Here is a 16,720-nt window from a genome sequence, read left to right as displayed (position 1 = left end):
TACCCCTTTTATCTGTTTCTTTGTTTAATCTTTGCAGGAGTGGTCCCTTCTCTGGAAGTGTATCAACCGTTGAAGATGACTACTCGAGAGCAACGCTAGGTAAGCAATCAGGAATAGATTCCAGGCAGTTGGCTCCAGAACGGAAGACTGACTCCAAGTGCCGGCTGATTGCTTCTTTTACTTTGCTATGCGAGTAAGAACAAGGACAAAGAAAAAGACAGGGAAAGAGCATGATATGAGATACTTTTGCTTTTGACCTTGATGATATGAGATACCTTTGCCTTTGAAGAAGCGGTGAATGAATCAGCACATGTATTTGTTGTGCCGTTTCCTCCTAGGTCATCTGTACTCCAGGCATCTGGTATCATCTTTGGGGGAGAAAAAATTGAGTATTTCAAGAGGCTTTTCTGGGAGTGCGCCCTCAGAGGTGAGGGAGAGTTGGGCATTTTCTTCAGGTCTGCCTTGCCATAAAAAAATGAAGGTCGACATATATAGAGATAATAGCAAGTGGTGGTACTTTTTACCCTTGTCGACAAACGTTTTGATCCCGCAAATCCGGCTTTTTGAAATAGTGGCGCCTCTTCGATCTCTGAGCACGCCTCTTCGATTTCTAAATACGCCTCTTCGATTTCTGAGCAGGCGCCCCTTCGATTTCTGAGCAACACGTGGTAGTGCAGATGCAGCTCCTTTTGACAAAGCTGCACGCGTCTTCAGAAAAGCAGAGAAAGCGTCGCCGAACTTTGCGCTTGTCGGCTAAAGATGTGTAGTTGTGATGATGGCCTCCACGTGTTGTCTGAAAAGAAGAAATCTTTTGACAAAGTTGAACGCGCCTTCTGAAAAGCCGAGAAAGCGTCGCCTAAATTACGCCGGAAATTCCGGCTTTTTGAATTGGTGGACGCGTCGCCTTGGCTTTTTTATTGAGCTATCGATCACCACAACAAACACACTCTGAAGATTTCCCATTCTTGAAAATCGACTCCGGCCCTTTGAAATTTAACTCCATCCCTTCTCTTTGAACACTTTTGAAAAATGGCAAACTCATCGAACCTTAGCTTGGAATTGAGCCTTAGCAGTGATACGGGCGCGCCACGTCAAGGTAACGTATGGCGCCCTTCTTTCTTTTCTTCTAACGGTCCTCTCACAGGTGAAGACTCCGTGATGCAGGACGCCACAACAGCTACAATAGTAGCTAGTGTCACGGGCCATATGTTACAAACAAAGAAAATGCCCAAGACATCATTTATCTAAGCCCATAAAGCCTTGTCTTCATGGAAGCTTCCGGAACATCCTGGAGAAATCAAGAACATGGCGGAGCGTTCAAGATAATCTAGGGCATTCCGGAACAATCCACACAAGTGTACAAATTCAAGTCTCACCTAGAACAATCTAGATTAGGCAAGTTGTATCTAGAACTATTCTAGATATTTTTGGATGTAAGTAGGGAATTCTAGAACCCTCCATTGAGGAGGTTACTTAGGCCTATAAATAGGAGGCAAGGCCATTTGGCCAAGGCATCCAAGAGTTGTAAGCAAATGTAAAGCTCTCCTAAGTTTCAATACAAAGCTTCCTTTCTCCCATCTTCTAAGTGATCTTAGCATTCTCCAAGCTATCTTAGCTTTCTTTGTGATTCAATCCGGGGAAGCGAGGCTTCAAAGGCTTACTTAGCTTGTTCATCGAGGTTTCAAGTCTAAGTGCCGCACGGGCGGAAGGCTTAAAGAGTCATCCCGTGACAGCTGGTATCAGAGCCAAGCTCGTGAATCACTTGAAGGAAAGTAGGATATGGCAAGTGGAGAGATGGTGTCCAGAGTCTCCGACCCAAGGGAGCGCACTGCCGAGGTCCAAGATGTTGCCAAGAGCAAGCCAAAGTTAAAGGACTTGCAAGCATCGATGGAGACCATAGAGGAGCGACTCGAGAAGGTGGAACGAACCATACTCGAGTTCGATACTCGACTTGATGAGGACGTTATCGACAAGGAGGAAATCCAAACCATGGTGGACGATGGTAAGGATGAACTGCGTGGCTTGGTGGAAGGGCTACGAGATGAGCTCCTTGGCGCCCTCAATACCATGGCAGACAAGATGCGGAGGGAAGTCCAGGTTCACCTTGACAACATGGAGGCAAGGCTTGTGGCACTTCAAGAGGAGATAAAAGACACAAAAGAGCTTAAGGGAGATGTGGCGTTTTGTAAAGAAGCAGTCGTGAAGCAATTCGTGCAAGGGCCGAGGGAAATCAAGGCGTTGGACTCCAAGGTAATCGACTCCTTTAAACCCAAATCCTATAATGGGAAAAGGGAAGCAAAGGAGCTCGACACATTCGTGTGGAACGTGGAGCGATACTTCAAGTACCTGAAGCTTGAAGATGACGAGTCCAAAATCGCAACAGCAACCATGTTCTTAGCTGACAATGCCCTTATGTGGTGGCGTCACCGGAGCATGGAGATTGAACAAGGTACGTTCTCCCTCACCACTTGGGATGAATTTAAGAAAGATCTTATGTTGCACTTCTATCCCCAAAATGCTAAGTACGAAGCCAAGGAGAAACTAAGGTGGCTCAAGCAAACGGGGAGCGTCAAAGACTATGTCAACACCTTCGTGAGTTTGTTATTCGAGGTGCCCAACATGTTAGAGGAAGACAAGCTCATGTACTTCATGAGTGGACTGCAAAATTGGGCAAAACTCGAACTACAAATGAGACACGTGCAGACATTGTCTGATGCCATTGCCGCCGCCGAATCCTTGATTGAGTTTAGATCAAGCCACCAAGGTGATTCCAAGACCACGGGGAAGAGGGGTAACCAGGAGAAAAGTGGGGGAGCACATAAGCCGAAGGATAAGGCTGAGACAAGCAAAGGGGCTGAGACAAGCAAACCGAAGGAGAAGAAAGCCGATAAGCATGACAAAGGCAAGGGTAAGTCTTGGCAACCCACTTGTTACTTATGCAACGGCCCTCACATGATGCGAGATTGCCACAAAAGAACGCCCTTAAGGCCATAGCTTTCAAGGAGGACAAGGCCGAGGAGAGTAACGATGCAAAGATGGGATGCATTCGTTTGCTGAATGCCATCCAAACAACCCTTCCACAACCTAAGGCTCAAGTTGAGGGAGGATCATTGTTCGTCGACGTCAAGACTGGTGACAAGACGACGCGTGTGTTGGTGGACACGGGAGCAACCCACAACTTCATGACGTCGGAGGAAGCTATAAGGCTTGGCCTCCGAGTCACAAAGGAGCCCGGTAGCGTGAAGACGGTAAATTCCGCTGCCACCCCCATCGTCGGAATTGCGCGCAATGTACAAGTAGACATTGGCGCATAGAAGGGAAAGATCGACTTCACCATAGTCAAGATGGACGACTATGGCGTAGTCATTGGGTTAGAGTTCATGGACAAGGTACGAGCCTTTCCCATTCCCTTCTACAATCTTTTCTGTATCTTGGATGAAGGAAGACAACCTTGCCTGGTGCCATTGGAGAGGCAAGCCAAGAAGTGTACCCAGCACTTGTCGGCAATTCAATTTGCCAAGTCCTGGAAGAAAGGCGAGGCCACATTTCTTGCAACCCTAATGTTGAATGAAGGGGAGGAGAAGTACGGGCCTTTGCCGAAACAAGTGGAAGCAGTCCTTATGGAGTTTGCGGACGTGATGCCTAAGGAACTGCCAAAGAAGTTGCCACCAAGGAGAGAGGTCGACCATGCGATTGAGTTGGAGCCTGGTGCTAAGCCTCCCTCCAAATCACCTTATAGGATGTCGCCACCCGAGTTGGAGGAATTGAGGAAGCAACTCAACGAGCTACTTGATGCTGGCTACATCCAACCCTCCAAGTCCCCATATGGTGCACCCGTCTTGTTCCAACGCAAGAAAGAAGGTAGCCTAAGGTTGTGCATCGACTATAGAGCATTGAACAAGATTACCATCAAGAACAAGTACCCACTTCCGTTGATCGCCGATTTATTCGATCAACTTGGTGAAGCAAGGTACTTCACAAAGTTAGATCTTTGATCGGGATACTACCAAGTGAGGATAGCCCCTGGAGACGAATCGAAGACGGCGATGGTGACCAGATATGGATCGTTCGAGTATAAAGTCATGCCATTTGGTCTGACCAATGCCCCTGCAACATTCTGCACATTAATGAACAAGGTATTCCATCCTTATCTTAACAAGTTTGTCATGGTTTACATTGATGATATTGTTATCTATAGCAAGACATTGGAGGAGCACGTCAAGCACTTGCGCATAGTGTTCTAGACCCTTCGGGAACATGAACTCTATGTCAAGAAGGAGAAATGCTCCTTCGCCACACAAGAAGTAGAATTTCTTGGCCACAAGATAAAGGAGGGGAAACTTATGATGGAAAAGGGCAAGGTCAAGGCCATTCAAGAGTGGGAACCGCCGACCAAGGTACCAACACTACGATCCTTTCTGGGGCTAGCCAACTACTATCGGAGATTCATTAAAGGGTACTCAGCTATAGCGGCACCCTTAACAGACCTTCTTAAGAAGAACAAGGCATGGGAATGGACGGACAGGTGTCAAGAGGCATTTGAGAGGTTGAAGAAGGCCCTAATGGAGGAGCCTGTACTAAGGTTGCCCGACCTTAGTAAGCCATTCGAGTTGCACACTGATGCTTCCAACTTTGCCATAGGAGGAGTGTTGATGCAAGAGGGACATCCGATAGCCTATGAAAGTCGCAAGCTAAACAATGCCGAGAAGAGGTACACGACCCATGAAAAGGAGATGACCGCCATCGTCCATTGCCTTAGAGTTTGGATGCATTACTTGCTTGGTACTTCCTTCATCATCAAGACGGACAACGTTGCCACTAGCTACTTTCAAACCCAACAAAAGCTCACACCTAAGCAAGCAAGGTGGCAAGAGTTCTTAGCGGAGTTTGATTACAAGCTAGAGTACAAGCAAGGGAAGGAGAACGTGGTGGCCGATGCTCTAAGTAGACGAGTAGAGTTAATGGCTACGGTACTCAAGCCGCAAAGCCATCTCTTGGGCCGTGTCCGAGAAGGTTTATCACATGACGTCCAAGCCAAGAACATTGTGGAGTTTGTCAAGGATGGGAAGACAAGAAGGTTTTGGCTTGAGGACGGCTTGCTATACACCAAGGGCAAGCGGATCTACGTCCCAAAGTGGGGAAGCTTAAGGAAAGAAATCCTGAAGGAGTGCCATGACTCAATGTGGGCAGGACATCCTGGCACTCACCGCACGTTGGTTTTGGTGAGCGATGCTTATTATTGGCCACAAATGCGGGATGATGTAGATTCCTACGTGAAGACTTGTCTTGTGTGCCAACAAGACAAAGTGGAACAAAGGCAACCGGGAGGACTGTTGGAACCACTTCCCACCCCATCAAGACCATGGGAGTGTTTAACCATGGATTTCATCACACATCTGCCCAAGTCTGATGGATGTGGATCTATCTTCGTCGTGGTCGATAGATTCACCAAGTATGCCACTTTCATACCCGCACCAGTGGAGTGCACAGCCGAAGTAGCTGCACGCTTGTTTCTAAAGCACGTGGTGAAGTATTGGGGTGTTCCAAGGAGCATAGTCAGTGATCGAGATGCTCGCTTCACGGGTAGATTTTGGAAGGAGCTCTTCAAGCTACTTGGCTCAAAATTAGACTTCTCCACCGCTTTTCATCCCCAAACTGATGGACAAACGGAGCGGGTTAATGCATTGTTAGAGACTTATTTGCGGCACTATGTTAGTGCCAATCAACGAGATTGGGCTAAGTTACTTGATGTTGCCCAATTCTCTTATAACTTGCAACGTTCGGAGTCGACGGGGAAAAGTCCGTTCGAGTTGGCTATAGGGCAACAACCCTTGACCCCGAACACGGTCGCGACTGGCTACACGGGGAATAGTCCAGCCGCTTTCAAAACCGCTAAGGAGTGGCAATTAGCCCACGAACTTGCTCGAGCTCATTTGGAGAAGGCTTCAAAGAAGATGAAGAAATGGGCGGATCGTAAGCGAAGGAATGTGGAGTTCCAAACCGGCGACCAAGTCTTTGTGAAGCTTAATGTGTCTCAGCACAAGAGTACTCGTGGCTTGCACAAGAGCTTGTTGCGGAAATACGAGGGACCATTCCCTATCATCAAAAAGGTTGGCAAAGCCGCTTATGTCGTGGAACTCCCACCCCGTCTCACGTTTCACCCGGTGTTCCATGTGAGCAACTTGAAACCTTATCATGCAGACAATGAGGAACCAAGCCGAGGTGAGTCTCATCGAGCACCCCCTTTGATGACGGAGGCATTTGACAAAGAAGTGGAGAGCATCGAAGCCAAGCGTGTCGTGGTGCGACCAAGACAACCAAAGCATGTGGAGTACTTTGTCAAATGGAAAGGGCTACCATACTCCGAAGCAACATGGGAGAAGGAGACGTCCTTATGGCAATATAAGGACTTGATTAATACATTCGAGAGGCAAGAGTCGACGAGGACGTCGACGGCTTAAGTGGGGGAGGATGTCACGGGCCATATGTTACAAACAAAGAAAATGCCCAAGACATCATTTATCTAAGCCCATAAAGCCTTGTCTTCATGGAAGCTTCCGGAACATCCCGGAGAAATCAAGAACATGGCGGAGCGTTCAAGATAATCTAGGGCATTCCGGAACAATCCACACAAGTGTACAAATTCAAGCCTCACCTAGAACAATCTAGATTAGGCAAGTTGTATCTAGAACTATTCTAGATATTTTTGGATGTAAGTAGGGAATTCTAGAACCCTCCATTGAGGAGGTTACTTAGGCCTATAAATAGGAGGTAAGGCCATTTGGCCAAGGCATCCAAGAGTTGTAAGCAATTGTAAAGCTCTCCTAAGTTTCAATACAAAGCTTCATTTCTCCCATCTTCTAAGTGATCTTAGCATTCTCCAAGCTATCTTAGCTTTCTTTGTGATTCAATCCGGGGAAGCGAGGCTTCAAAGGCTTACTTAGCTTGTTCATCGAGGTTTCAAGTCTAAGTGCCGCACGGGCGGAAGGCTTAAAGAGTCATCCCGTGACACTAGGAACCTCCTCACTCCAAAAGATAGTAGGCTGCTGTCAGGACGGTCCGATGAGTTGGCCGTTCAAGAGTCCCTCGCACTTAGTGTTCAGTGTGCGAGTTCTGTGTCCAACATAGGCCAACGCCTGCTTGCCCGCTCCCGTCAGGTGGAATCATTGATGACAGAGGTGGAAAGTCTCAAGCAGGAGATCCAGCAGCTTAAGTACGAGAATAGAAGTTTGCATGTGCTTGCAAATAACTATTCGGCGGGCATGAAGAGGAAGCTTGATGAGCTGCAAGAATCTGAAGGTCGGATTCAAAGTGACCGTCAAAAACTTGCTACTTATCTCCAGAGGCACCTTTTTCCTGGGTCATCCAGCGCTTGGCCAAGTATTGAGGCCTGGAATGCTCTAGCTCCGATGCCTTCTGCTCCGATGTCTTCTGCCCCTATGCCTTCCGCTTCTATGCCTTCTGCTTCGACGCCTCGTAGTGGGGCTTCAAGTAAACGCCCTTTGTGAAGGCTCCATCTTTCTTTGTTTAGCAGTGCCTATCAATAAATCAAACATTTTCTCAATGTTACAATCATAGACTCACACAATTAATAAACAAACAACAATAAATAAACAACCTAACAAGGCAGAAACGAAATAGCAACAAAGAGAAGAGATTTTTTTTTTTTTTTTTTTTTTTTTTTTTTTTTTTTTTTTTTTTTTAGGAATCTGGAGTTGGAGTGCTTTCTAAGTCTTCCTTTGTTGAATGCATGGGTTGCCTCCCAAGTAGCGCTTGCTTTTACGTCTTGCAGCCGGACGGTACCTCCGTTTAAGCTTGACTAGGTTCCACGGCATGGAGGGGTACCTCCTCCACGACATGCTCCTCAAACGTCTCGTAATAGGGCTTCAATCGATGCCCATTCACTTTGAATTCTTGCTGCGTCCTTGAACTTTTGATTTGTACTGCACCATGAGGGAAAACATTAGTGACAATAAAAGGACCAACCCATTTGGAACGCAACTTACCCGGAAACAACCGAAGGCGAGAATTGAACAACAACACTTTCTGCCCAATAGAGAACGTCTTGGCACGAATCATCTTGTCATGGAATGCCTTCGTTTTCTCCTTGTAAATCCGGGCATTCTCATATGCTTCATTTCAGATTTCATCAAGCTCACACAATTGAAGCTTCCTATGTAAACCTGCGGCATCAAGGTCCATATTGAATGTTTTGACGGCCCAATGTGCACGATGCTCTAATTCGACGGGAAGATGGCATGGCTTCCCATAGATGAGCCGAAAAGGTGACATCCCAATGGGGGTTTTGTAGGCAGTGCGATACGCCCACAATGCATCGTTTAAGCGCAAACTCCAATCCTTCCTTGTAGGCCCCACAGTCTTCTCAAGAATCTGCTTGATTTCCCTATTCGAAACCTCGGCTTGCCCGCTCGTTTGAGGATGATAAGGTGTGGCCACCTTATGTGTGACATTGTATTTCTTGAGCAACGCCTCGATTGTTCGATTACAAAAATGGGAACCTCCATCACTGATTAGCACTCGTGGCATTCCAAACCTTGCAAAAATGTTAGTTTTCACAAAATCTGCAACCACTCGAGAATCATTAGTTCGGGTGGCTTTTGCTTCCACCCATTTCGACACATAGTCCACAGCAAGCAATATATAAAGAAACCCATGTGACGAAGGAAAGGGACCCATAAAATCAATACCCCAAACATCAAAGATTTCAACACTAAAAATGGGGGTTTGCGGCATTTGCTGTTTAGGACCAATATTGCCCGTTCTTTGGCATCTATCACAAGACATGCAAAATGTTCTAGCATCCCTAAAGATGGTAGGCCAATAGAAACCACATTCTAACACCTTAAGTGCTGTTCTTTGAGTGCCAAAGTGTCCCCCACAAGCATAAGTGTGACAAAAGGTTAGAATAGCATTAAACTCAGAATCGTGCACACACCTACGTATAACTTGGTCAGGGCAATATTTCCATAAATACGGGTCATCCCACACATAAAACCGTGCCTCTTTCTTCAATTTATCACATTGGTGTTTAAGTAATTCACTAGGAACATGTTTAGACACCAAATAATTCACCAAATCAGCATACCACGGTTCACTTACCTTAACGGACATCAGTTGCTCATCTGGGAATGTCTCTATGATAGGCACGACATCCTCCTCATGCACCATACGGCTTAAGTGGTCAGCCACCACGTTTTCACTTCCTTTCTTGTCCCGGATTTCGATATCGAACTCTTGGAGAAGAAGCATCCAACGAATGAGTCGTGGTTTGGCCTCCTTCTTGGTGAACAAATACTTCAATGCTGCATGGTCAGTATAAATAATAACTTTAGTACCAAGCAAAGAAGAACGAAATTTGTCTAAAGCAAATACAACAGCAAGAAGTTCTTTTTCAGTGGTAGAATAATTCAATTGTGCATCATTTAAAGTCTGAGAGGCATAATAGATAACATGCGGTCTCTTTTCCTTCCTTTGCCCCAAAACAGCTCCTAATGCATAATCGGAAGCATCGCACATAAGCTCAAAAGGAAGGCTCCAATCCGGTGGAACTATGATAGGGGCCGAAGTTAGTGTTTCTTTGAGGTGATTGAACGCCTTCTCACACTCCTCGTTGAAGTCAAACGCCACATCTTTCTGGAGGAGACGGCAAAGAGGGTTTGAGATTTTGGAGAAGTCCTTGATAAATCGCCTATAAAATCCTGCATGACCAAGAAACGAACGAACCTCTCGAACCGAAGTAGGAGAGGGTAAGTAGCGTATAAGATCTATTTTCGATTTATCCATTTCAATTCCTCTTTCTGAAACAATATGCCCTAGAACTATGCCTTGTCTAACCATAAAATGACATTTTTCCCAATTAAGCACAAGGTTAGTTTCTACACATCGTTTCAAAATCATTGTGAGATTTTCCAAACAACCATCAAATGAATCACCAAACACACTGAAATCATCCATAAATACCTCAATAATCTTTTCCACAAAATCTGAAAAGATACTTACCATACACCTTTGAAACGTGGCCAGAGCATTGCATAAACCAAAAGGCATGCGACGATAAGCAAAAGTACCGAAGGGGCATGTGAAAGTTGTCTTTTCTTGGTCATCCGGCGCTATGACAATCTGATTATATCCAGAATAACCATCAAGGAAACAATAAAAAGAATGACCGGCTAACCTTTCAAGCATTTGATCAATGAACGGCAAAGGGAAGTGGTCCTTCCTTGTGGTGGCGTTGAGCTTCCTATAATCAATGCACACTCGCCAACCTGTTTGGATACGGGTTGGCACAAGCTCATTCTCAGCATTCTTCACCACTGTCACTCCGGATTTCTTTGGAACACATTGCACCGGTGACACCCAACGACTATCAGAGATCGGATAAATTACTCCACAATCAAGAAGTTTGATAATCTCCTTTTTCACAACTTCCATCATTGGAGGGTTGAGACGGCGCTGAGCCTCTCGAGTTGGTTTAGCCCCCTCCTCTAGAAGTATGCGATGCATGCACGTAGTCGGGCTAATTCCCCTAATATCGGCCAAAGTCCATCCAATGGCCGTCTTGTGCTCTTTCAACACTCGAATCAACTTCTCCTCCTCTATGGCCATGAGTGATGAGGAGACAATGACGGGCAATGTCTCGTTGTCTCCCAAGAACACGTACTTTAAATGATCGGGCAACGGTTTAAGCTCAAGTACGGGTGCCTGAATCACTGAGGGTAACAACTTATTAGTGGAAACTGAAATTGAAATTGGGTTGGAAGGCTTACCAAAGTGTTGTGGCAATGACTCAAGTGCAGCGACCATCTCGGCCTCATCTTCACTTCTAGGCACGGCAAAACCAGATTTTTGCCCAATTCCTTATGCAATTGTTGTTTCAAGTGTATCCCTCTCCAAAGAATCGAGAAATTCCTGCGCCAAATCATCAATTATATCAATAGAAAAGCAAGAATGATCGTCCTTAGGAAATTTAATACTTTCAGAAAGATTGAAATCAATGACTTCCCCATCAAATTCCATCGTTAACGTTCCTTTAAACACATCTATCTTGGTGCGGGCTGTCTTCATGAAGGGCCTCCCTAATAAAATCGGCAATGGGGTGGAATGGGGTGAATCCTCCATGTCAAGCACGTAGAAATCCGCTGGGAAGATCAAATTATTCACCTGCACTAAGACATCTTCCAATACGCCCTTTGGATAGGCATTAGATCTATCGGCCAACTGAATAATCACACCATCATTTTTCAATTCACCAAGGTTCATTGAGGCATAAATAGAGTATGTCATGACGTTAATTGAAGCTCCTAAGTCTAACATAGCATGTTCGAACTTAGTTTGACCAATAATACAAGGGATTGTAAAGCTACCTGGATCTTTGCATTTAGGTGGTAGTTTCCTTTGTAGCACTGCAGACATATTCTCACTTACCTGGACCACCTCCTTGTTTGAAATCCTCTTCCTCGTTGTGCAAAGCTCTTTTAAGAACTTGGCATACTTAGGGACTTGCTTGATTGCATCAAGGAGCGGAATGTTGACTTGAACTTTCCTAAAGGTTTCCAGAATGTCCTTTTCACTCTCCTCCTTCTTTGATTGCCTAAACCTGCTAGGAAAGGGCACGTTTAGTGGAATAGAACTTGACGAAGTCAAATTTGGACTTACCTTAGGCGTGTTGGACGGTTTTGGCACAATAAGGGGTTGCGGCAAAGTTTCTTTCACCCTTGTCGTGGCCTTCTTTGCTTGTTCCTCCTCTTCTTGTAGCAACATGTCCTCTTCTTGACTTGTTTTGGACGGCCTTAGGGTGGTTCCGACCTCCTTACCACTTCTCAAACTTATGGCGTTTGCAGATTCGAATCCTCCTTTCGGAGTCACCTGCGTTGAACTTGGTAACTTGCCTTGTTCTCTATTAAATTGCCCCATGAATTCAGCCATTTGTCCCATTTGTCTCTTCAACTCCTTCACCTCTTGAGCTTGATTCTGCACCTCATTGGCGTAATTGTGCATGTCCTTTGTTTGTTTTTCTTGCCCCTGCGCCAATGTAGTTAGCAATTGAATAACTTGAGAATTATCAAAAGACGAACCTGAGTTGTTTTGGGACGATGGTGGTTGGTTGGATTGGAATGGTCGCGGGAATCCAGGTGGGTTTTGTTGAAATCCCCTTTGTGGTGCAGATTGTTGGGCAGGTTGTTGTGCATCTCTCCATCTGAAATTTGGGTGGTCTCTCCAACCTGGATTATATGTGTTAGAATATGGATCGTTCCTCGGTTGGTTTTGATTCCCATAACCTATGGCATTGGCAGATTCCCATCCCCCATTCTCTATTAATTGAGGGCATGTCTCGGATGGATGCCCTTGCATTGTACACACGCCACACACTTGGTTTTCTTGTGATTTTGACCCCTTGACAACCTGAGACACGAGAGAAGTAAGATTAGCCAATTGTGACTGAATATCAGAAATTGCACTTACCTCATTCACACTTTGTTGTCGTGGCCCTTCTTTTTGTCCAACACCTTCATATTGTTGTGCATTTAGAGCACGGTTTGCAATTAGGGTCTTGGCTGCCATAGGTGTTTTGTCCACCAATGCACCTCCCGCCGAAGCATCGAGCATTTGCCTTTCAATGGGAAGAAGGCCCTCATAGAAGTATTGAAGGAGAAGCTCCTCCTTCATTTGATGTTGAGGACATGATGCAACAAGGGTTTTAAAACGCTCGTAGTATGCCGGAAAAGATTCTCCTTGACTTTGTTGGATTCCGCTAATTTTCTTCCTCAAGAGAATGACTTTTGAAGTAGGGAAGAACTTCTCCAAGAAGGCTCTCTTCATGCTCTCCCAAGAAGTAACGGTCCCGGGTGCCAATTCATAAAGCCAATCCTTAGCCTTTTCCACAAGAGAGAATGGAAAAGCCTTCATCATCAGAATGTTCCCATCGACATTTATGGGTGTCATGCTCGAACAAACAACCTCGAACTCCTTGAGATGCTTGTTGGGATCTTCCATGGAAAGCCCATGGTACTTCGGAATGTGGTGCAACAAGCTTGACTTCAATTCGAATTCATCGGTCTTCTCTTGGGCAGCCGCGGGGTATTGAATGCAAAGAGGGACTGCATTGGCCAAACCTGAGGCAGAAAGCTCTTTAATGGTTCGATTATCCACGGCCATGGTTGGTACTTCCTCTTTAACCCAATCCGTGGCTTCCTCTTCTACTTCAGGTTCGGGACTAGGAGGATTAGACTCTTGCAATTTCTTGTTCCTTCTCAAAGTCCTCTCGAAATCACCGTCAAAGTCGGAGATTTGCCCACGAACAGGTTGTGAGCTACGGGTCATAAACTAGTACCTACACACAAAAGTAAACAAGATAAGTAGCCAACTTAATAGACTTGGCACAAGTAAGAAAACAAGTTGCCACACACGGCACAAAAACACATACACACGGTGCAAAAAAAAATTAAAACAAAATAGAAACTAAACAATTTAAACAAGACTCAAGACAAGGGATTAGCAACTTTGCCAATCCCCGGCAACGGCGCCAAAATTTGATGCGTGTATTATACGCACACAAACTAAACCCTATTTGTGTCAATTGTAGTAATGATGTAAGTAGGGATCGTTCTAACCGGGGATTAACTAGGGGTGCTAATCTATTTTGAATTGACTTGAAAACACAAAAACTAAATGTAAAGACTCTTAACAAAACTACTATGACTCAGAATAGCTTTGAAAGACTCAAACTGCTTAAAACAATCAAATTGACTCAAATAGAAACTAGAACTTGATTTGGACGAATTTGAAAGTGTTTATGACTCCAAAAGCTTAAAGATACAAAAATAAAACAAATACGAATGATTAAGACTCAACGAAATATGGGGGAAATGTGTTTGGACGATATTAAATTAAAAAGACAGAATATAATTAAAGGCAAAATGTAAATATGAATGTGATGAAAATATGGATGATGGAATAGCCAAGGGGTTCTTCTCCACACATGTTACACTTGCATACAATATTGATTCTCAGTTGGTCTTTCGATAAGTTGTGAAACTCAATGCTCCAAGTTAATTAGGTCCGCTTAAATTAACTTTCAGATTTCCCTAAATTCGTTGGATTGAATGGAATACGCATTACAACCAAATTATTCTTAATCAAAGTCCCTAACTATGGAATACGCATGATAGAGACATTCAACAAAGATCATTAAGTTCAATGAAAATTATAAGCGTTGACGAGGCATTCGTTACTATGGAATACGCATGAAACTTATGCCAAGAATTCGTTTAACGCGATTGTTTATAAGCAACCTCCACTACTTGTGAATATAAGTTCATAACAATTAGGTGAAACTCACTTATATTCTAGCGTCATATTCATGCATGAAAATTAAGCTTGCAATCTCAATGAACATACATAAATAAGTTATTAATCGAACAGTTAAACGAATTGAATCCACAACTTATGAAATTCCAACCAAAAGTAATCAATTCATATTGCAAATATAAACATAGTTTCGAATCACCCCCTAGCTAAAGGGGGTTTAGTTCCTCATAACCTTGAAATCAAAGAAACAACTAAACATTCCAACAACTCAAACTTGAATTGTATGAACGTTTAGGCACTCTTCTCTTCCATTACAAAACAAAGAAAATTGAATTCAAACATTGAAATCAAAGAAACACATAAACATTCCAACAACTCAAACTTGAATTGTATGAACGTTTAGGCACTCTTCTCTTCCTCGTTGTTGTGGCACAAGGTCTAAGGTGAACTTTGGGGATTATGTGAAGTGTTTTGGAGGGATGGGAAGTGGTTGGATAGTGGCTGAAATGGAGGATAAAAACTGCACAGATTGGAAGGATATGCACGGCAATGGATGTGTATTTGTGTGGTGTGTTGTGTTGTGAATGAGATGAATCCATTGTGGCTAGGTTGCATGCTTATTTATAGGTAAATGAGAGGGAACATGACAGCTTGGAATAGGTGGAAATGTGGCTGCAAGTTTGGTGAATGATTATGAGTGAATGCATGTGAATGTGGCTAGGTTGGAAAGCTGGAATTTCTGGAATTGTAATGTACCCCACGGCATTGATTGTGTTTGAGTGTTTGTGGCTGCAATGTTTGTTGGTTAAAGATGCATGTGGATGTATTATACAATGGGAAAGTATGTGATTGACAATTAGGGTGAATGGTGGCTGCAATGATGAAGTGTGATGGCTGAAAATGCAAGGGAAGTGCACGGCATTGATTAGTTTTAGGTGCATGTGGCTGCAATGTTTGTTTGATGATGATGCATGTGATGGGTGGGAACAAAGGGGGAAACATGGCACAAGGGTGCTTGAGTGAATGATTGAATGTGCATGTGGATTAAAGAATGAGTGGTGGTGTAATGATGAAGTGAATGCATGTGTTGATGACTAGGTTAGTGGGTGGAAATCTGAAAATGGCATAAGGGAATGGGAGCTAATAAATAATGCATGTAGGGTTAGGAAATAAAATCATAACTTAAAGTGGGATGATTAAAGGGTGTTGAAAGGTTTTGCATGGCTTTGAAGTGATTGTGGATTGGGCTAGAGTTTAAGTACATGAAATGGACCCAAATTGCTCCTCCTTGCATGGCAAGGAATGGTGTTTGTGTTAAGCCCATGGCAAGGTGTTATGTGATTGGGTTAGGGCCATTATTTTGTGTCTTCAAGTGCATACAAGGCCTTCAATTTCATCCAACACTTGGGCTCCAAGTGTAAGCTATCCATCCTTAGCCCAATAGTGCTCCAAAACACTCCACAATGCATCCTTTCGTCAAACACGCCTTAATATCCTGAAAACACACAAAAGAAGCATAAAGGACTAAAATAACTAAAGAAACACAACGTAAATCCATGAGAACAAACAAAGTAAGTCGCCTAAATATGCTCCTATTAGTTATAATCTATTCTGATCATGCAGCATTGAAGTACTTACTTACGAAGAAGGAGGCCAAACCAAGACTTATTCGTTGGATGCTTCTACTTCAAGAGTTCAACATCGAAATCCGGGACAAGAAAGGAAGTGAAAACGTGGTGGCTGACCACTTAAGCCGTATGGTGCATGAGGAGGATGCCGTGCCTATCCCAGAGACATTCCCAGATGAGCAGTTGCTGTCCATCGAGGTAAATGCACCATGGTATGCCGATTTAGTGAACTATTTAGTGTCTAAACAAGTTCCAAGCACCCTAAACAAGCACCAAAGTGATAAACTTAAAAAGGATGCACGTTTTTATGTGTGGGATGACCCATATTTGTGGAAATATTGCCCTATCAGATTTTACGTAGGTGTGTGCATGAAACGGAGTTTAATTCAATTTTAACTTTCTGTCACACTTATGCATGTGGGGGTCATTTTGGCACTCAAAGAACAGCACATAAAGTCTTAGAATGTGGATTTTATTGGCCTACTATATTTAAGGATGCTAGAACTTTTTGTGTGACTTGTGATCCTTGCCAAAGAACGGGCAATATAGGTGCCAAGGACCAAATGCCGCAACATCCCATCTTTTCTGTCGAAATCTTTGATGTTTGGGGCATTGATTTTATGGGTCCTTTTCCTTCATCTTATGGTTGTATTTATATTTTACTTGCGGTTGATTATGTTTCGAAATGGGTGGAAGCTAAAGCCACCCGTACTAATGATTCCAAAGTGGTTGCAGAATTTGTGAAAACTAACATATTTGCAAGA

At 44.0% G+C, this 16,720-nt stretch overlaps 1 pseudogene across 1 annotated transcript; it reads right to left on the bottom strand.

Annotated features, from left to right (window-relative positions):
- Window positions 1–7,809: 7,809 nt before the first annotated feature.
- Window positions 7,810–15,447, bottom strand: LOC148693520 (uncharacterized; annotated as a pseudogene). Its single transcript, XR_015952122.1, has 3 exons — window positions 11,059–15,447; window positions 8,939–9,027; window positions 7,810–8,815 (listed from the first exon to the last, which is right to left on the bottom strand). The product of XR_015952122.1 is annotated as an uncharacterized LOC148693520 (transcript).
- Between the last annotated feature and the right edge of the window lie 1,273 nt (window positions 15,448–16,720).

The sequence above is a fragment of the Pyrus communis genome, chromosome 10 (assembly GCF_041283825.1).
Source record: "Pyrus communis isolate YQ-2024b chromosome 10, ASM4128382v1, whole genome shotgun sequence".
Lineage (NCBI taxonomy): Eukaryota > Viridiplantae > Streptophyta > Magnoliopsida > Rosales > Rosaceae > Pyrus > Pyrus communis.
The sequence above is the reverse complement of the archived record's forward strand: the minus strand, read 5'-3'. Positions and strand labels throughout refer to the sequence as shown.